Raw genomic sequence first — 22,154 nt, forward strand, 5'->3', positions numbered from 1 at the left:
AATGCACTGTTTGTTCTCAGCTCCTCTGTTGCCAATGTGTTCTGCACATAGTTTCATAAAAGAGAAACCTCGAACTATCAGTATCAGATAATTTGGTTTGTTTGTGTAAATGTATTGTTTTGCTCCTAAGATTACAGGTGTCAATCTCCATTACATGTCACGTGATGGTATGGTGCCTGTAAGTGTCACAACACCAGCAAACACATTACCAAATAACCAATCTGTCCAATTTCAACTGCATAATTTCCACAGGTGTGTTCCACTAACCATTTTGCAAGTGTTGGGCAGTTGTCTTTGAAATGACTATAAGTACCATTATTCCCTGCTTCTGTTTTGTCAAAAGACTATTGCTATGTCATATTGCTCATTCTATCTTGTCTAACAGATTTCAACATATGGTAAGGTCTCATGTAGTGATCTATCCCTGTTCAATGCTCTCTTCTGAAAATGGTTTGTGTTGTTTTCTGAATGTTGTCCTGTTCTTCTCAACCAAAGGAAATGATGTCATGAGTTTCACAAATCAAACTGTGTTGACCAAAACATGTAAAGGTCTGAAATTTGCTATGCTGAATATAAGTGGTAATTGCAAAAAATTACTCTGCACTGTCCACATGATGACTAATGCCAAACATTCATCCAAGTTGTGTAAATATCTGTTTTGAAGTCAGCTAGGCCTCTGGTTTGGCAGTTACACATTTCAACTCTCCACTGTGTTGGGTTGAATGGTTGGGAGATATTAGCTACACTTTCTAGTCACTTCATAAACATTCCGGGACATCATATTACCTGCCTTTTTGAAGTTGTATTGTTTGAAATTGATAAAAGGTATTGTAATATGTTCAATACCACTGAAAGCTATCATCATAATAATCTCTATCTTTTCTTTCCTTCTATTTATTTTTATTTTTTATTTTATTTTAGCTGTTTTATAGCGCGCTCAGTTACTACCAGAGTGTCCTGGCGCGTGAAGAGAAAAACAAGCAGGTGACCAAAAGAAAGAAGGTTGAAGTTCATGTTTCTTTTTTTTCTTTCAGTTTTTATATAAGCTAATAAGCAGTTCTGAAGAGATATGTTTTAAGTGCCTTCTTAAATGATACAAAATTTTCAATTAATCTCAGGGAGTGGGGGAGCGTGTTCCAAGTCCTAGCCGCGGTGACAGCAAGCGACTGGCCTCCCAAACGTACTCGCTGAAATCGGGGCACTCTTAAAAAGTTGCAATCAGCTGAGCGTAATGCCCGAGTGGGGACATAACGGTTAAATCTTTTCCTCAGATAGGAAGGCCCAAGATCATGAACTGCTTTAAAAGCTATGGTAAGAATTTTAAAAGTTATCCTCTTTGCTACTGGCAGCCAGTGTAGTTCCTTCATGTGAATCCGAACACTTTCTCTACACGGCACATTGCACAACAAGCGTGCAGTCGCATTCTGGATAATCTGAAGCCTTGCGATTAAAAAAGCCGGAGCTCCACACAGCAGAGAGTTGGCATAATCGAGCCGAGATAGAATAAGGGCCCTCGCAACCGACTCTCTTGCTGAAGATGGTAGGTAAGGAAAGATCTTTCTCATGGCTTTTAAGGATCCGAAGCACACCCCAGCAAGTCTTTTTATGTGTGCTTCAAATCGCAGATCCTCTCCAAACCAGACTCCCAAGTTCTTAGCAGGAATATTAACGGAGCTTGGCTGGGGAAAATCGGAAGGCCACAGAGTTTCTCTGAAGTTAGACGGAAACTGACCATACAACAAGATTTCAGTTTTATCTTCGTTGCACTTCAGCTGTGCTGCTGCCAACCAGTTGAACACAGCAGAAAGGCACGAACGAACGACCTCAGTATTAGTATTCGCATCCGGCCACGTAAACAAAAGTTGCGTGTCATCCGCATACGCTATTATTTTTGCTCCCATTTGTTCAGCTAACACAATAAGAGGGGTGAGGTATACATTAAAAAGGAGGGGGCTCAACGTAGAGCCCTGGGGCACTCCTGTAGTGAGGGGTTTGGTCGAGGATGAATAGGGTGGGATCCAGACCTGCCGAGACCTGTCTGATAAAAAAGATTTCACCCATTCCAATGCTGAACCCAATATGCCGATGTCCGCCAGACGCGCCAGGAGTAATGAGTGCGGAACAGTGTCAAACGCGGCAGAGAGGTCTAATAAAATCAGAACCGCTCTGCCTTCTAGGTATCTACATTGTTTGTCTCAGATGATTTGGCGGTATAATACAACATTTTACTAGTACAAATGTTCTCAATTTCTCATTAGGCCCAACTGTCAAACCACATGGACAGGAATCTGCCACTGAAGAGACCTCCACTCCAGCCCAGGCTCAAGCCTTCAGTGACAATACACTCCTGGGTACCTAGATGACAAAGAGGATCCTAGTCCATTTGGGTCAGAATGGGCAGACAGCTCCAGTGAGTCTCATGGAGCCCACACAACACCTCCCACCACAGCTGTAACACCTCAGCTAACTGAAGGTCCCAATTCTTGGGTTCTTACCACTGTAACACCACTGTATGCCCATCAGTCCTGGGTAATGTTGACACCACAGGACTACCAGCTCGAGCTCACCCAAGATCCAGTCAGATGGGGCACACTGGGCCAAGACCGCAGGGTAGTGGGGTTAGGGGGCATGGGAGGGATAATGTGGTCCAGCACAGTGAGGCCACTGAGGTCAGTGTCACCCAGACCACCATTGACCAAGTCTTGGGAACCTAGAATCAGTCCCAAGACATGATGGGGCAGGTACTCACCAACCTCCAGCACCATCTACCCCTTCCTGTGGTCCTACAACATCTAGCCCATCTGAATCTGCCACAGGCACAGAAAGGGAACAACTGCCAACAGAAGAATCAATTGTGGTACCCCTTTACCCGCAAAAATGGATGTCCATCCAAATTATCAGGAGATTACAATGGCAAGGCCTCTGCCACTACCAGCAAGAAACCTCGTACCAAATTTCCTACAGTGTGTGACTAGCATTCCATCTGTGGACTATTTATAGACACATTTACTAAAACCAGTCTTATTTTGGACATTGGACTTCAAAACATGTTCGACTGACTTCTTAAAATGTTGGTTTGCTTTATCATTTTCACCCTGACTCATAGACTGGTGTTGTATCTCAACTCTATCAATGCATTTGATTCCTTCCATCATAACTTTGCAATGACAAAAACCAAAGTATTGTGTAAACATAGATCATTTTCATGTAGGTAATGGGTTTCTTAAGTTCCCAAACATGACTCCCAAACAAATATATCATTAAATCTTCCACTACTATGTTTATTCCATTCGACCAAAAATTGTCTGTCAACATTTTCAATAATGTATAATTCATACATGGCACTAATATTCAGTGGCAGTTTTCACATTTCCAGGTCCAAATCTTGCCAACATGGAAGAAGGGACTATAGCAACAACAATTACGTTGAACAGGCAAATTATCTTAGACTCATGTCACCAGCTGGAGCTAGATCTTCTAGCTCACATAAGGAATCTCACATCAATAACACCAATAGAGATAAAACATGGCAGTACTAGATTTTGTAGACACAGGATCATTCCAAACCGCTTCTCGGTGCCACAAGAAGTATGCCCTACAATGATGAGACACACCAACAGCTACATACACTTTACACACAGTGAGTATTTTGCCAGTGTGAAGGGAGATTAGCATGATTTGGTTACAGTATCACATGTGGTTTGATCTAATGATATCACACATATCGCTTTAGTGTCAAAACACAACAAAGAGCAAGTTCAATGTAATCTTCAAATCTTTCATTCAATAAAAGTGCAAGTTGCCTTGGTACAAGATTTGTACACACATTGTCTGTGTCTGTCTTTCCCAGGTTCACCCATGATCCCTTTGTACTTCGAATCATCACTATATACCTGAAAATGTCATAACTCTGAAATGTCCCAATGAAGATGACATGGTAAAGGAACCTGAAACAGAGCAAAACAAAAGATTACCAATCAAACATACCATAATACACCTTACAACGTCAACTTTTTGAGGACACATTTTCACAAAAACATCAGAGGCAAACAATGTAACTGAACACAGTAGTCAATGTGTCAAATCTTTGATCAACAAAAAACACCTTTGGCCTGAATTTCCTTTAACTTGACCTTCCTAACAAATTACCACCATATACTTCTCTCATCATCACATCAATATTTGCTGTAACGATGAAAGTGAAAACATGTAATGATATACTTACAGTCATGACAAGAATGTGTCAATGACATGTTGACTTAAGTCAGCTCCTTCCGCTTTACCACTATCATCCTCATTTGGTACTTCAGGACACTTACCTGGTGACTCTTCCTGGTCTCCATCCTCTGCGATGTAAAGGGTGTTCCATTGCAGGGTGATGTTGTGTAACATGCCTCAGGCCTCTGTGATTTGACACACCTTATCGGTGAGTAGAGGAAGGCTCCACCACTTTTGTCCAGCTAATGAAATCTGGCCTTTAAGCGCCCAAAATCATGCTCCACCGGCCACCTTATTCTTCCATGTGCCTCATTCAAGCAGACTTCCTGTGGTGTTGCTGGATTCCTCAGCAGTGCCAACAACCATGGTCAGTTGGGATAAGCTGAGTCTCGTAGATGGAAAGCCAACACACGGAGATGATGGACAGAGCACTGAAACTTTTCAGACACTAACCCCCACTCACAGATCTGGGTTGAATCCATCATTGTTCTTTAGCTCACTTCACCACCTCAGTTCTGACCCAGCTATATGCAAATCAGTCTTGACCCTGTGCCTCCAGGGAACAGTCCAGGCCAAACTGCCAAGCCAGGTCTTCCCTGACCATCCAGGCTAGCTTGAATCCACTGGCAAAGTGAGCACAGGGAACCAACGTCTGGGCATGCCCTGCCAACTTAGGGCATACAACACCAACATATGGAGATGATGGACGGAGTGCTGAGACTTTTGAGACACTCACCCCCAACTTACAGATCTGGGTTGAATCATCATCATTCTTTAGCTCACTTTGCCCACTTCTCCACCTCAGTTCTGACCCAGCTATATGCAGATCGTTCTTGACCCTGTGCCTCATGGTAACAGTCCAGCCTGAACTGCCAAGCCAGGTCTTCCCTGATCCGGGAACAAGCATCCAGGGACTGGTTTCGGGTAACACCCCACATCAACCAGGCAATCATGAATCCAGTGGCAAAGTGAGTAAGGTACCCTGCCAACTTAGGGCGAATTAAGCTAACACAAGGAGATGATGGACGGAGCTCTGACACTTTTCAGACACTCACCCCAGTCACATATCTAGGTTGAATCCATTATTGTTCTTTAGCTCACGTCGCCACCTCACTTCAGACCCAGCTATATGCAAATCAGTCTTGAGCCTGTGCCTCATGGGAACAGTCCTGCCCGAACTGCCAAGCCAGGTCTTCCCTGAACCAGAAACAAGCATCCTGGGACTGGTTTTGGGGTAACACCCCTCTTCAGCCAGGCTAACTTAAATCCAGTGGCAAAGTGAGCAAGGCAACCCACGTCTGGGTGTACCCTGCCAACTTAGGGCGAACAAAGCCAACATAAAGAGATGATGGATAGAGCGTTAACACTTTTCAGCCACTCGCACCCAGTCACAGATCTGGGTTGAATCCATCATCGTTCTTTAGCTCACTTCGTCACCTCAGTTCAGACCCAGCTATATGCAAACCAGTCTTGACCCTGTAGCTCATGGGAACAGTTCAGCCCAAACTGCCAAGCCGGGTTTTCTCTGAACCGGAAACAAGCATCCTGGGACCGGTTTTGGGGGTAACACCCCTCATCAGCCAGGCTAGCTTGAATCCAGTGGCACAGTGAGCAAGGGGCCCACGTCTGGACATACCCTGCCAACTTAGGGAGAACAAAGCCAACATAAGGAGATGGTAGACGGAGCATTGAAACTTTTCAGGCACTTGCCCCAGTCACAGATCTGGGTTGAATCCATCATCGTTCTTTAGCTCACTTAGCCACCTCAGTTCAGAACCAGCTATATGCAAATCAGTCTTGACCCTGTGCCTCATGGGACCAGTCCAGCCCGAACTGCCAAGCCAGGTCTTCCCTGAACCAGAAACAAGCATCCTGGGACCAGTTGCAGGGTAACACCCCTCATAAGCCAGGCTAGCTTGAATATAGTGGCAAAGTGAGCAAGAGACCCTTGTCTCGGCATACCTTGCCAACTAAGGGCAAACAAAGCCAACACAAGGAGATGATGGACGGAGTGATTAAAATTTCAGACACCCACCCCTAGTCACAGATCTGGGTTGTATCCATCATCGTTCTTTAGCTCACTTCACCACCTCAATTCAGACCTAGCTATAAGCAAATCAGTCTTGGCTCTGTGCAATCCTGAACTGCAAGCCAGGTCTTCCCTGAACTGGAAACTAGTATCCTGGGACCGTTTTTGCGGTAACACCCCTCCTCAGCCAGGCTGGCTTGAATCCAGTGGCAAAGTGAGCAAGGGGCTCACGTCTGGGCCTACCCTGCCAAATTAGGGTGCTCAAAGCCAACACAAGTAGATGAAGGACGGAGCGATGAAACTTTACAGATACTCACCACCAGTCACAGATCTGTGTTGAATCGAACATCGTTCTTTAGCTCACTTCGCCACCTCAGTTCAAACCCAAATCTGTGACTGGGGGTGAGTGTCTGAAAGGTTTCAGCGCTCCGTCCATCCTCTTCTTATGTTGGCTTTGTTTACCCTAAGTTGGCAGGGTAGGCCCAGATGTGGGCCCCTTGCTCACTTTGCCACTGGATTCAAGCTAGCCTGGCTGATCAGGGAAGACCTGGCTTGGCCAGTTCGGGCTGGACTGTTCCCATGAGGCACAGGGTCAAGACTGATTTGAATATAGCTGGGTCTGAACTGATGCGGAAAAGTGAGTTAAAGAACAGTGATGGATTCAACCCAGATCTGTACTGGGGTGACTGAAAAGTTTCGGAACTCCGTCCATCATTCCCTTTTGTTCTCTTAGATGGAAGACAAAAAATGCCAAAACATGTGACACAATTTCAGGTTATTCAACTAGAAATCTCCCAAACAATATTATGAAAGATTGTACTGACCAACAAGACAGACCCTCTCAGGTCCAAGTTGTGACATTTGCAGGATTACGGAGCTGTTCCGTAGTGCAAAGAACCATTGCCAGAGCTGAAAACGCGCGCACTGATGCCTGTAATGTACAAATCCAGTAAGCAGACAACTTGCACATTGATTGAAAGAAAGTGTTTCTAATTCAGGTAAACCTGTTCTCTGGATTGTTGTGGCCCTAAGGCAATATATATGTCATCAATTGCTCCAACCACATGTGGTATACCACCCAAACCATAAAAGTCTCCCTTCACATTGGCTAAATCATGCTTCCATGTAAACTGAATGAAGCAGTTAATGTATCTCATCATTGAAGATATAACTTCTTAAAGCACACCACTGACAGTTGGTTGTGACATTCCACAACTTACTGCCACAGTGTATTGGAAGGATCCTGTAGCCACAAAATGAAGTACTATCATGAGTTTGTCAATTGGTGTAATAGATGTGGGATTTCTGTTGTGAGGCTGAAGAGCTGGCTTCAGCTGATGATATAAACCTAGTATAGTTTACCTTTTAAATCCAAACTTCTTGAATATATCCCTTTCTTCCATGGTGGCATGTCTGGAAAGTGGCTATTGTCTCCCCACTTTGCCAGAGTTCATATGTCTGCACTGGTAAAACATATGAACATTTTTCACATTTTCCGCAGCAACATATTTCAAATTAAACCTAAAGTCATGTAGTTGTACAAAATATATATAGCTTTACTACCTATTTTCATAAAACATTTGTTTTTTTCGTCCTTTCTTCTTCACATATTATATTTATAGCCTAAAAATATATATTTTAAAAGGTGTAAATAATGCTTCTAAATGTATTTACACTTTTATTTTATTTGTTCCTCCAAAAATACTGTCAACGGAGGTGTAAACAACAGTGTGTTATTATTTATACAATTTCTAAAGCGCACTACCACCTAACAGGCATCTTGGTGCTAGTAACTCCGAGACCATATCAACACAGGAGGGGTCAATGCGCAGGCCTAGTTCTTAGGGAATAGCCAGGTTTTAAGGTTCTTTCTGAACGCGAGCAGCTCCTTGTTTTGCCGCAGTTCAAGAGGTAAAGTGTTCCACAGCCTGGCTGCAGCCACCCCAAATGTTCTGCCCCCTGCTCTAACTTTGTTAAAGCGTGGTACTTTAATTAACATTCCTCTCGAAGAGCGGAGCTCTCTGTTAATATAGCTTTTCAGCACAGTAACGCATTACATCCAATTTTATTTTTAAAGAATGAGTGTCCATCGAAGTTTGGATATGTTAAAGAACGTACCCCCATTTTGTGTGGTGGTGACGTACTTAACAGTCACAAATCCACTATTTTGAAATTCAAAAATGGCAGGTGTCTGGCCCCGCCAAAAGGACAATTGGAATCAGATGGGTACGGCGGACGTTGGCAGCATAGTGGGCGATAAACTCCACAAGGGATACAGCTATAGGCTAACATTGGTAAAGATAACGTACCAAGGGAAATGGCTATGACGGCCTGCGCTGACGATTGCATGTCGCGTACATGTAAGCACAAGTTGGGAAAAACTTTACTTGACTCCTAATACGGGTTCCTTCAAGACCTCTTCTACTTTTGCTGCTGTTAAATAACTCTGGGAACAACAATGGCTTGATGAAAAAACGTTACCCTGCCTTCTTGCCAGAGGAGCTGGACTTGCTGACACTGGAGGTCCTCTCCCTGTATGGCCAGCTCTACGGCTCACCAGAAGAGCAGGTACGTGTCTGAAATGTATATGGAAATCTGTCTATCTGCTATTTTTCCATTAACACAAGCTACAATGTCCCTTTGAGTTCCTGAGTGAAGTGGAGTTATTGATGTGAAGTGTCATATATTTGTGTTCCCTCAGAGGACAATGATATTGGAGATTTCCTAGCACTTAATAATGTGAAAAAAAACAACATTAGTAAGTGTTTTGTATTCAAAGCCCTAGATTCTAATTGGTGTGTACATAGAGATACATCTATGTATATGCTTGAATTACGTGTGCTACATTTAAAACTCGCATAATGGAAACTAGACAGTACAATATAAACTCTCTATAATGGTACATACAAGGTTTCCTGTCCAAACCAAACGAAACCGATGTTTGCTATGTGTATGTTCCCACAAATCACTCAGCCTAGATCAGGGCTCTCCAAACAGTTGTATGGGAGCTATCAGTAGTTCCCGGACCCCTTCAGAGTACCACGCAGCCTTGAGGTAATTCTTAGATGGGCACAAGGCAACATTTTCATGCAAAAGTTAAGGGAAGGCTGTGTTCATGTGACATTATGATCATCAGGCTGCAGATAACAAACAAGGTCTGTCAATGAGCATTGCTCAGTCAGAATTATGGCCAGCCTGGGGCTGAGTCACAGGGACAAACAAATGAAGCACTGAGGTATATCTGTCATAAAACATATATCCTTGCCATGTCACAATGTGAGGTGTTCTTAAAAATTTGCCCCAGAAAGCTTTTAAAGGGAGAGTTTCCTAACTTCTTAAACAAACTCATCATTTCCATTTATTCACATTTTAAAATGTGCTTTGCACAAACTGCAGGCCCCTTACTCACACTGGCCAGTATGCACAGTACCATAAGTATTTATGTTTAGCCTTCAGTGGTTCACAATCCTTGCACTGATCAGAAGTAGGTCACATCACAGAAATATAGGAGAGCCAGTGCTAGATGATGTCACTGTTCTGGATTGGTGAATGTAGGCCATGATATGGGATAAGGGTATATCAACAGGTCACTACAAAAGTGTGTGTTAAGATATTGGTTTTGGTCAGCATGTAAAAAAAAACATATTGTATGCTGACTAATGAGTCATGCTAGGGATAGAAGTAGAACATTTGGAAACATTAATACAGACAAACAAAAAGCACAAAAAACATTGCTTTTTCTTTTATTTTTTGTATCCATACAGGTCGGTGCCCATCAGAAGCGGGACATTTGGAAGGTCATCACCAGGAAGGTGTGGACCCTGGGTGTCTACAAGCGGTGCAGAGTTCATTGCCACAAGAGTTGGGAGGACCTTCAATTCTGGACCAGGTAATCAGCGGAAGTCCAGCTTGGGCAGCCCTCCCATCGCAGGAAGAGAGTACGCTGCACCCTACCCCCCACAATGGCCCGCATTCTTGTGGTGGCCTATCCAAAGTTTGATGGGCAGTTGAGGGCCCAACATCAGCAACAGGAGACTACGTTCTCATCAGATTTTCACGTTACATGACTAATTTCCTGTCACAGACAGGACTTATCCCATCAACATTGATGGTGACCGATGTGCAACACACAAGAAGAGTTCTTTAAGATGTAAGTGTAGCATAATGTGTATGATGATGTACTATAAAATTTTTGGAAAGGATCCCATCTGATTCCTGTTCACAACCAAATGACTGTTCTGAACAGACACATGACTGCCTAAACTCCACTAATACATCAGGTTCTGTTAGGAGCAGTTGAATCAAACAGGCCTATAATCTATATTGTGTAAGTAGTGATGCTCCTTCACAGTTGTGGATGGTATAATGGTAGCCCTATTGGATGTGACATATCATACCAGGCACTTATGTTATAGTGGAAGTACCAAATGTCACAATGGGAAGTTGGGATTCTACACAAACAAGAGTGAGCATGTGATTCAAAATGACTAGTGACATCAAAATTGAAGGCTACATTTTGGAATAAAAACATATCCAAATTATGTTTAGCATCAGAAATACAGTTTCATACATGGTAAAAGTGACAGACTGGCATGATATCTTACTCCTTCACAAAGTGTGTGTAAGCCAGTCTGTTTTTGGAACAGTTATTGTGCCAGGCATACAATTTTGTTGCAACACAGACAGGAATGTGTACACATTGGTGACAGAGTAACACATACCTGAAACCATTTCTCAATATCCTTTGTCATTTCCAGATAAAAAGTCAATTATGGAGATAAATGGGAAACTTAAAAGGATTTTGGAAGATGGAATGTAGCATCACATATATGTTGGAGTATTCCATTAGGAAAATTCTAAATCAGGCCTAACTCATGACTTGTTAGGCAAAAGTTGAAAAGTATCAAGGTGCAATATGTTGTTTTTTGTGATTTGCATTACAATCTCCGAAGTAATTATTACATATGAATCATTGTATGCCAGCATATTTAGTGAAACTAATTCACATACAGACAACAATATTCAAATAACTAGAGATATGAAGGAGTCAAATCTGAAGATGTTTTTGCTCTGTACTGAAGTGTATTAGAAACGTTTCAAGGGCTATGTATTTACTTATGCTGTGGATGTAATTTGTCAATACACCCATATATTTGTTTCTGACTGTCTTCAACAGCACTGGTATGCTAATATTGGTACAAATTTGCAATATTTGTTGACACATGTATTCATATTTTACACATTGAGAATGAAAAGTATGTAGATTGTAGGGCCTAGTGAGCACACTGTACAAAGGTATGTTTTGTTGATAATCTTTTTGGTGACATCAGTACACTATTCTAAACAACAAAAGCCAACCATTCAGAGGTGAGAAACAGTTCCTGTAGATAATTAATAATGTATAAGAGACAAGATCATACATGATATAGGAGCTATTATGGGGAATGGCATAGATGTGACCAAATGTTTTTTGAAAATGTTGCCTGCATGCATGAGCTTTTGCTAATGTAGAACGAAAATGTGAGAGCCTTGAAGGAAGTGAAATCTGAAAACTTGGGAACTGTTTAGTGATCAAAGTTCATGATCAGTTCTGTTTACACAGATTCAATAAATTTAGTGTATATGCGATTTCAGCATCAGGAGCAGGTGGAGGATACATTTGCTACGGCGATGGTGAAGCAGCTGTGCCCTGTGGTTACAGTATTGACAACACTAACTCCGGGGGACCCAGTGGCATGAAGGGTGAGGGGAGTGTAAAGAAGGCAACCAGTGACTCAAAATCTTCGTCAGAGGCATTCTGCAGCAAGTGCTGCCTAGTGGTGGCGGATCCTACTTCATCTGTTTCACCTACATCCTAGTCCGTCACCCAGAGTACCATCTCCACCCTCCGCCTTGCTACCCCCCCCAGTTGGCCAAACCCGCTCCCCAAAAAGGGGTGATGTCTCCTTCGTTCCAGGCACCTCAACCCCTGCCCCTGTTCTCCCATCTGCCCTGAGTGAGGAGGCTATTGACCTCCTCAGGAATATCTCTGATTGTATTACTGATTGTACGACTGAATGCCATCCAGGGGCTTGGCTGCCAATTACAACAAATGGTCGCCTACCTAGAAGGCATCCATAGTGCTTTGTCTGGTCTACAGGGGTCTAGCCTCCTCACTGGCCATTGCCTCCCAACCATCCCAACCAGGTGTCCCACCTCCTGCCCCTTCCCCATCCAAATTCACTATTCCCCGGCCCACGGCCACAACCACACACACATGCACCACCCTCACTGTCAGCACACTGGCAGACCACAACCACCACCACACCCACGTGCACCACACCTAGCAACTCCACTGAGACTGTAGCCACCACCACACCCACATGCACCACACCCACCACCTCCACAGACACCACATCCACCATCACACCCAGCCCCTCCACAGACACGGCAGACACCACACCCACACCCAGCACCTCCACAGCACACCCACCCACACACAAACATCAGGATTCACAGCCACAAAACTCAAACGCCCACACTCATCCAAACAAAAGACATCTATGACACTAGACACACCTAAACATGCATGACATACACCAGAACCACAGTCACCTGCACCCTCAACAGACACTGCCGATTCCTCAACCTCCCAAACTTAACTCCCTCCCGAACACCCTGCTTATTTTCCCATTGTAGATGTCCTTTTTACCCTTGTCCTAACCTCTGTCAAACCCCAACCCATGCCTAGCAAACACCAATCTATCCCTTCCATACCCCAACCCACCCTTTCTACATCCAACCCACCTCTATCAAATGCAAGAGCACCTGTCCCAAAACCACCCCTCAATTCAAAGGCACCCCTCCCAAACCCAAGGGCACACCTTCCAACCCCAAACTCTCCTACCATGTAAGTTCTTGTAGGTTCCTGGTCTGCCCACTAGATACTCCTTCTGAGGATATTCCCTTTAGCAGCGTATCTGGAGGCAAGCTTGGTGCCACCCCACAGCAGTGCAGATGTTTGCTTTATGGACTGCTATTTGCCTTAATTAATCTTTTGAGAACCTTATCTCTTTTTGTTGAATAAATACATACTTTTGACTTTACCAAATTAGTCCTGTCATTAATTTCCCTTAGCAATCGTTTGATTCTTAACAATGTTTAAGAGTTAAATGTAACATACTTAGTTTTCTTTACCATGATGGCAGGTAATACAACATATTTTTTTCTTTTTTTATAAACATATTTATTTGAGCAAGTTCAAATGTATACAACAATAAGACCAGTAGGAAAAATTCAGTTCATATATAATAAATAGAATAAATAAATAATAACCACGAAATATCTCAAAGCATACAGAATCGCAATCTTCCATTACACCAAAAGAAAAAGGTCAGAGGTAATATCACTCATAGAAGTATAGAGTTCATCTATAGAGTTCATAGTTCTATCGCAGGAGGAATTTAGGGACCTCTTTTATTCTCGTACCAGAGAGTTATAGGAGCCCAAACCTGACCCCCAAGGATCCTTGATTTTTTCCCTCTAGTTTTGTAGATAGCTGTCTCTTGCTTATAATTCCCCAGAAGTCGGCTTAACCACATTTGAAAGGTTGGTGCGTCTGGCTCTTTCCAGCGGGCTGCCAGTATGATTCGAAACACAGCCATGCCTAGGAATACAGATATTACTTCTTCTTTACTGTAGCCCAGAGAATCATCATGACCTAGTACATACAAAGTCAGCGAAGTTCTTAATTTATGCCCAAAAATTTCTGTCCAATATTCGGAGATCATTCTTTTAATAAGATCTAATTTAGGACAATCAGCAAACATGTGTATGAGATTCGCTGGGCCTAGACCGCATCTTGGACATTGATCATTAGGCCTTGGCACCAGGTAAATAGCTTAGCAGGTGTATAATAAAGGTCATATATTGTTCGATAATATTGGGCCTTTAAGTTGGACGCTAAGAACAATTTAGAGGATAAAATCAGTGACATGTCAACATCTACATTAGGATTATCTAGTTTTGTTACCAATCCTTTCTCAACGCGTTCCATATCATCACTCTGATTCTTTGTCAATAATTCATATATAGCCCCTATCCTGGTGGTCCGCCTAGCTATATTTTCAAAGAAGGGGATAATTTCTGGCTGCATTTTTGGTGAGAGTTGCCGAATAGTAGTGTAGACTTGTATGTATTTCAAATAGTCAGTGGGAGAGATCGAGAATTTTTGCTGTAGATCCTCAAATGGTACTGTGGGACCTCGACCAAGAAAATCTCCGACGATAACAAGCCCTGAGTTTTCCCATATTCTAGAGGTGCTATTGTTAAGCTGAACTGGTAAGATCGAGCTATACCAGAGAGGGGTATACTTGGTGAATTTCGGTATTGCTAGATGTTTTGTTGTATGTTTCCAGATCTTCCATGCATCAGTAATAATCTTGAATTTGATTTTTTTAAAGTATGAAGGTTCTACTTGCCTTAGTAAAAGCCCTCTGGCTTTGTCCCCTAATACCAATTCATATATCGAAGGTATATTCTGTTCTAATTGGGCAGCAGTTATTGGCTTGGTGTTAAACAGAGGGGCCATTTGCTGAAGGAGAGTTGCCCATAAATATAGCATCAAATTTGGAATGGCTAACCCTCCCCTCTGCTGTGGTAATGTCAAATATGGCATCGCCCTCCTGATTTTTCCATAGCTCCACACAAATTTGGACATACAAGAATCTAAAACTTTAATAATATTATCCTCAACCATCAGCGGAATTGCTCGAAATAAATAAAGTATTTTCGGGAAAATATTAATCTTGAGGTAATTCCCCCCTACCTAGAATTGATAAGTGGAGATTATTAACTCTTATGAGATCCTTTTTTATTTTCTTAATCAATGGGTCGTAGTTAAGTCGGTTGATTTCATTCACCTTAGGAGATACACAGACTCCGAGATATGTAGCTTGTTTGACTCTATACGGGCTTTCGTATTAGAATATTTTCTGTACATAAAACCATTGTCTTGTCCCTATTCAGGGAATACCCTGAATAAGAGACAAAGGTCTGGGTAATTTGTTCAATCTCCAGAATTGCCTCAGTAGGGTTAGATGTTAATACTGCCACATCATCGGTGTAGGCAAAAATTTTAGTATGAAATATGCCAACTGTCACAGGCTCTATTAAGGTGGAAATAGGCAGCTTTGAAATAAGTGGATTGATGTAGAGGGCAAATAAGATTGGGGAGCACGGACACCCCTGTCTCGTTCCCCTTGAATATTGATGGACTCCGATTCGATGCCCCAATGGTGAGTTTAGCCTTAGGGTCGACATATAGTGCCTTGATGGATTTAGCAAAGCCCGGTCCGAAGTTGTTTAATTCCAAAACTCCCCATAGGAATTGCCAAGAGACTCGATCGAAAGCCTTCTCGCCGTCGAGCAGGATCATCGACATCTGGCCCCCTGTCACTCCCATGATGTCAAAGAGGGAGATGGCTCTAAGGGTGTGTTCTGTAGTGCCCTTACCGGGAATTATTAATCAATATTAATATATTATCAATATTAATCGGGTTATTGCAACTTTATTTCAATCCGTTCTATCAGTGGTAAGGAATGTATATAATACAGAGATCCATCATCCCATATATTTAAGCATCAAAAGTAATGAGATTCTTTTCTTTTCTTTATACACAGACCCCTGACGAAGGGGCTCGCGCCCCGAAATGCATTGGGTGTAGATGAAATGCATGGATATTGAGTTGTATGAATTATGTGTTTAGACAGCAATTTATATGTTGACAAAGAATGCAAATTTGAATATGAAAGTATTGATGATTTCTGTTGATTTCTTGTAAAAAATAAAGAAATGTACTAATGTTCAATTCAAACTGAGTAGTGCGTACTGGTGTCCTGGTTCACAACCAGGCCATATACATTTGATATTTCATAGTTTGCAGGCTACATACCAGCACAGCACACATACCGAACAAACGTTTTAAGATCGATCCAATAGAGTGCAGCTACCCTCCTATATTCATTATTTACCCTACTGCAACCACAGGGTGCTAGCACCACACAAAATGTCGTTCGAGTCAATAGCGGCTATCACAGATAACAGAGCCAACACTAAAGCATACACTGCGGAAGATGCAAACCAGATATACAAGCTCATCAAGGAATCCAAAACTTTTGATGCACAAGCAGGGGCGTAGCTAGAGCTTGTGGCGCCCGGGGCTACCCCTCAGATTGCCGCCCCCTTGGGGGGGGTGGGGGGGGGTGCTGGGGAAAAAGGACCGTGAGCACTTGAAAGATGTCCGAGTCTCGGAGGAGAGACACATAGTATTGCTCCTAACAGTTACCTCGATCATAAAAGTTACATTTAGTTATTTATAAAGTTTTATATAGCGCAAATTTGAACCCGAAGGAAATCAGAGCGCTTTACAATTTGAGGCAAAGGTAACAAATCAGAAGATTAGTCTAACATGGGGAATCTAATGGGCATTGAGATGTTTACTCCTCTCAAAATCGGAATGGTTGTTTGTTAGAAATGGGGGTCTCTAGTTGGCAATGGCTGGCCACTGTCCAAGTGGGGACCCTCTTCCTAAGTCAGAGTAAGGGGGCTACACCCTTTGATAACCCCTGCTCAACCCTGTGATAACGTAGCACGAGCAGCTAGGCTTATCTCAGAGGCAGTGTGTAAAGCATTTATGATCATACACAGTGAAGAACACTACAAAGGGACACCACACAAGTAGTTATAAAAAAAACGTATCTTTATGCCTAGACTTAACACAAGACCAATAACGATAAAAAGCCACAATACAGTAAACTAGGGATACTCTTCAGATAATGGAAAAATAGTTCAAAGTGTGCAAAAATGCACATACATGACACAGTCAAAGGCTAGACAGTTGAATACACCGGTGACTGGCAGTACAAAAGAGAACACACAGACTGCATGATCTATCTGGGGACTTAGAAAAACCACATGTGACATCCATCAGAGAGCTGTGTGAACAATTACCCCTTAGCACAAAGCAAACATGCACATACATGACACTGTTCAGGGATCCATCATCTACAGCTGACCATTAAATGACCATACATCATAGTCGGCTATCGTGACTAAGTAACTATCATAATTTATTAGCATGCAGCTGAGATTATCCGCACTGGGGCTCTCACATCCCATTTGGTACAGTCGGGTCCTACCGCACCATTCCATTTCTGGTGCTCTGCAGCAGTTTTAAGATCTTCTTAGAGCTTCTTGTTGCTCAAATGGATGTAATTTTTGATATTTATAGGTTTCCCTCGTCATCATTGCTAGATTTTACTCATGAAAAAGTGTCACTCATAGTCGTTGAATGTCACTCATAATTACACTGAAATTATAATAATGTCACACATAAGCAATCTGAAACCTTGGCAGCTATGCATACTTCCTATCGACACTTTTATGAAATATTTAAGTAATGGCATGGTCTTCAAAGCTTTGTCATGTGAAGTGATGCCCACCCTCTTTCATAGCTGCCAAGGTTTCAGACTGCTAGGTGTGACATGATTTTGATAATTAATTAGTTGGTAATTGTGAGCCAGCCATCTCGGGAGTTTTCAGATCTTCTCAGAGTTTCTCTAAGCTCAAGACAGTGAGTCTAATTTAAAATATTTATAAGTTTCCCTCGCTGACTCGCTCGTCTTCATTGTATGATATTCTGCTTGCAGGACAGTGTCACTCATAGTAGTTGAATCCACCCAACACCAGAACCCTTCTTTTCTCCTTTCCCACTTTTCCTTTCTCGCCGCCGGGTAATACGGACAGGGGTCGAGGACAATACCAATCACAAAACATACGGACGCTGCACCCTTGTCACACAAAAGGGCGTATGTAACCCCACCGGCCTAAAACGTTGTAGAAACTACTATATCTTTTGCCCCCCCCCCCCCGGGCGATCTTTGACTGCACCCCCTGTATACTGTACCTTGTATATATAAACCTCTTTTTTCAATAAAAAAATACTGAAATGAAAAAAAAAAAATTGTTGTAGCAAACATAGTACGAAGCACCATGCAGTACCACCATAGGCAGAGTACTTTACGTCCTCATTTTATGTTATCAAGGATTTATTTTTCTACCGATTTAAATGTTATGCGTCTGTAGTAGTAAACACATTTATTTTTATTTTTTTAAGAGTGGTTAAATTCACATTTCACGTTCTTTACAAATACGATTGCAGAGAAAGAAACATAAAACTATTCTGAAAACCTTGTGAAAAGGCCACGTTTTTTTCTTGGGTTTAAATTGCACAACAGACCTGAATTTTAAGCACCGGCAGAGAAACTGGATTACTAAAGATGACCATAATTCATACTATCCTTTGGTGGGGTTTACACACTCGGATGCAAGAATGCCAGTGAGATCATTCTGGCACATCATTTAGGGGTGGCCATTATTAACCGCAGTTGTTGCTTGCACTTCTAGGATTTGGTGTTGAAGAACTTCGGATGGCTTTAGGTTTGCAGTGTCAGCAGCTGCGTTTGCTCCCTTGACCCTTCCTTCCGTTTTAACTAGCAGCATCCTAAACCTTTCAAGAGTGATTACTTGGGAACAAAGTTAGGTCATAAGCCTCTGTACATCACGTCTACCATGGTACGGCCTAGAAGTCCTCTCTGCCACGTGAAGATGCCTTTCTGCAAAGTGCAGCGCTTTAGCACTGACCAGAGCCAGGGCAGTCCAATATATTTGCCTTTGGTCTCTTTAGATTATGTTGGGCGTTTTTTTGGGTACCCTTAAATTTTTTATCTCCCCTCTGAGAGGTAGGTACCAGGAGGGCATGCTAGTGGTAACAGGAGGGATAATCCCAGTTAGCATTGAGAATAAAAGTGTATACCGGAGGCACTAGGTGTGATAGTTCTAGTGAACAATAACCACTTTTTCATTCAATACTGCATTGTTTTATTGGTGTGTACAGAAAGACATTACGTGTCAATTTAATTTGGTCCACCACATCTATAAAACAGCTCAGTGTAGTTATTGCCTACTTCGTATTGTGAGCATCTTTCTACAATGATATTAAACTTTAAGCGGTTATTTAATTATGTTTTACCTTATTAATGAATTTTTTTTAGACTTGGTTAGACCTATGAAATCTGCACTTTAAACAAGGTACAGTGTGCAGACTACCTGAACAATGGAATTTTGCTAATTTATTTTCAATTAAGTACTTTGCAAATTCGGTGTATCATGTTGGATTTTCTTTTAAATGGTTATGGTTTTAATCAACTATACAATAAACGTATTACTTAAAAAAAAAGTCACTCCTAATTACACTGAAATAAAATTATAAAGATGTCGTCACACATAGCAATTTGAAAGCTTGGCAGCTATAATTCACCATAGCCCCACCAACCTGGTATGTCTGCCCCGGGCCGGGCCCCCATCTGACTGGACTCGACTCTGCGACGTCCGACCCGACTCTCTCTCACCTCAATTAATTATTTCGCTCAGAGTGCCGCCCGCAGCCACAGCCCACAGAGAAACAGTACTGTGTAAAGCTGAGCAGCAGGGCCAGCAAAAAAGAATGGTGGCAAGTGGTCTCCACACTCCTCGACTGCTCGACACGACGAGAGGGGCACTGGGGCGGTAAGGTGAGCGCGCAAAGCGTAACGTCACACTACGGTGCGGCGGCGAGAGGGCTGCCCCAAAATGTTACAGGGCCGTCATTGGTTGCGGCTGTGCGCACCGCGCACGCTACCACTGATTGACGGCCCTGTGAGCCAGGCTGGGAGGTGCCCCCCCCCCAACAACGGTCGGGTTCACACTATCACTATGATGTCACATGATTGATTCGAACCGACATTTATTGTGTGCTTAGTTACTGCTTAGCCTTAGTGCTGCGTGCAGATATTGAAATTAGATGAACCGACGGCAGGTGACGGGGCATATTTAAAGTGTCAGGTCAGGTGATATGCATGTAGAGTGCACGGGCCACCACACCGCCCTACAGTCACTCACAGGCCTCCGCCGCGGCCGCAACGGGCCTCGGCCGGGCCTCCTGTCAGTCAGTGAGTGAGAACACCGGCCTGCCCGTGCGGCCGTGGCCGCCTCAGCTGCCTCAAAAAAGGTGCCGCCTGGGGCGGACCGCCCCCCCGCCCCCCCCTAGCTACGCGGCTGTGCACAAGGAGGATCCATTACACAACAACTAAAGCAACTCGAATACCTAACCAGGCGCGAATTGAATCAGCGTTTACACGCAACAACACTTATCCAATACCATCGTGTCAAGCGCATACCCAGAGGATTAAGACTAGCAATAAGACCTATGCTATATAGACTAAACAATAATCCAAAGTTTATGGAAAAATGGTTCGAGATTCTGAATAAATACTCTCTGGATCTAATACTACTGCTAGTAGAGGAACTTGCCAAGACTATAGCTGATCTAGAGGAAGAAATGTTCAACCTAAAACGAGACTTGTCAGAAAGGATTGAAGATGAGGTATGGGGCAGAACCTTAGAAGACATCAATACACGACTAGACAAATATGGAAAAGAACTAGAAGAAACTAAATTACGCAAGTTTAAGCGTGACACTATCGATTATAAATTAAACGAGGCCTACACGTGGGCGGAAGTTTACGCCAAACGAAGATTCAACAACAAAAAACAACAACCAACCTCCTCAGATGAGAGTTTAGTTTCGGACAGTGAACTAAGTTCTGTAAGACAACCGATAGTGACCACACAAGCGCAAAAGTCAACACCACAACTTGCTGATCTAACAAGTACAGCAGCCGGACCATTGTCGGTTCCTTTTTTAGAAAAGGACCCACCACCAAGCAAACCACCGGATGTCCCAATAACATCGAATGGAGACAAAAAACGAGAAGAGGAAAGGGAAAGGGAAAAGGAAAGGGAGAAGGACAGAGAACTACTGAAGAAAACAGGACTAAGGAGCCAGACCAAGACCTCATAGTGAACATCTCTAGTTACACTTTGTCGAGATTTGAAAAGAAGATATTAAACAAAGGCATATCTTTTGTATCCACATATCACACAAACGCTCTGGAAATGGAGATAGCACTGTTTAAATTCATGAGAATTTTGAGGCTAAAATATTTTTTTGCAGTTTTGAATCCAACAACAGATACTGTGGAAACAGACAAACGGTTTAAACCTAAAAGTAATTTTATGGCACCAACATCTCATAAAACTCTGGATACGTTTGAAACCCTGGTGAAAGCTGACATGAACAGGATTCAATTCAAAAGGAAAAACAGAAATCTCACACGGGCAGAATACAGTGCTCTCCAAAGATTAGCAAATAATAAGTACTTGATATTTCAGAGAGCTGACAAAGGTGGTGCATTAGTCCTAATGGACTCGACATTCTACAAACATAAAGGCGATGAACATGTACACAATACAGAAACATACGCTAAACTTGAACAAGATCCCACTATGACTATATCTCAAACTCTAGATGGCATCCTGGATAAAGCGGAGGAACTAAACTGGATAGACAGTTCAATGAAACGATATCTACGACAAGCTTTCCCACAAAGACCTAAAATATACTTTTTACCAAAAGTCCACAAAAGCTTGAGTGACCCTCCTTTCAGGCCGATTGTTTCAGGATGTTCGTCAATCTTCGAAAATTTGGGCGTTTTCATTGATGCATACATGCAACCATTGATGCAAAAATGGGTTACATACATAGAAGATACATCAGACTTCCTGAGGAGCCTAACCAAGATCACAATGACTGACAATGAGGAGCGGACACTATGTTCCATTGACGTAGCTTCACTGTACACATCCATTCCCCACAAACAAGGGTTAGAAGCGATGGAATGGGCACTGCTGAGATCAGAGATACCAGACGAATTAAAATGCCTCATATTACAACTACTGGAGTTCTGTCTCCTGAACAGCTACTTCGTA

The sequence above is a fragment of the Lissotriton vulgaris genome, chromosome 3_1 (assembly GCF_964263255.1).
Source record: "Lissotriton vulgaris chromosome 3_1, aLisVul1.2, whole genome shotgun sequence".
NCBI classification, from domain to species: domain Eukaryota; kingdom Metazoa; phylum Chordata; class Amphibia; order Caudata; family Salamandridae; genus Lissotriton; species Lissotriton vulgaris.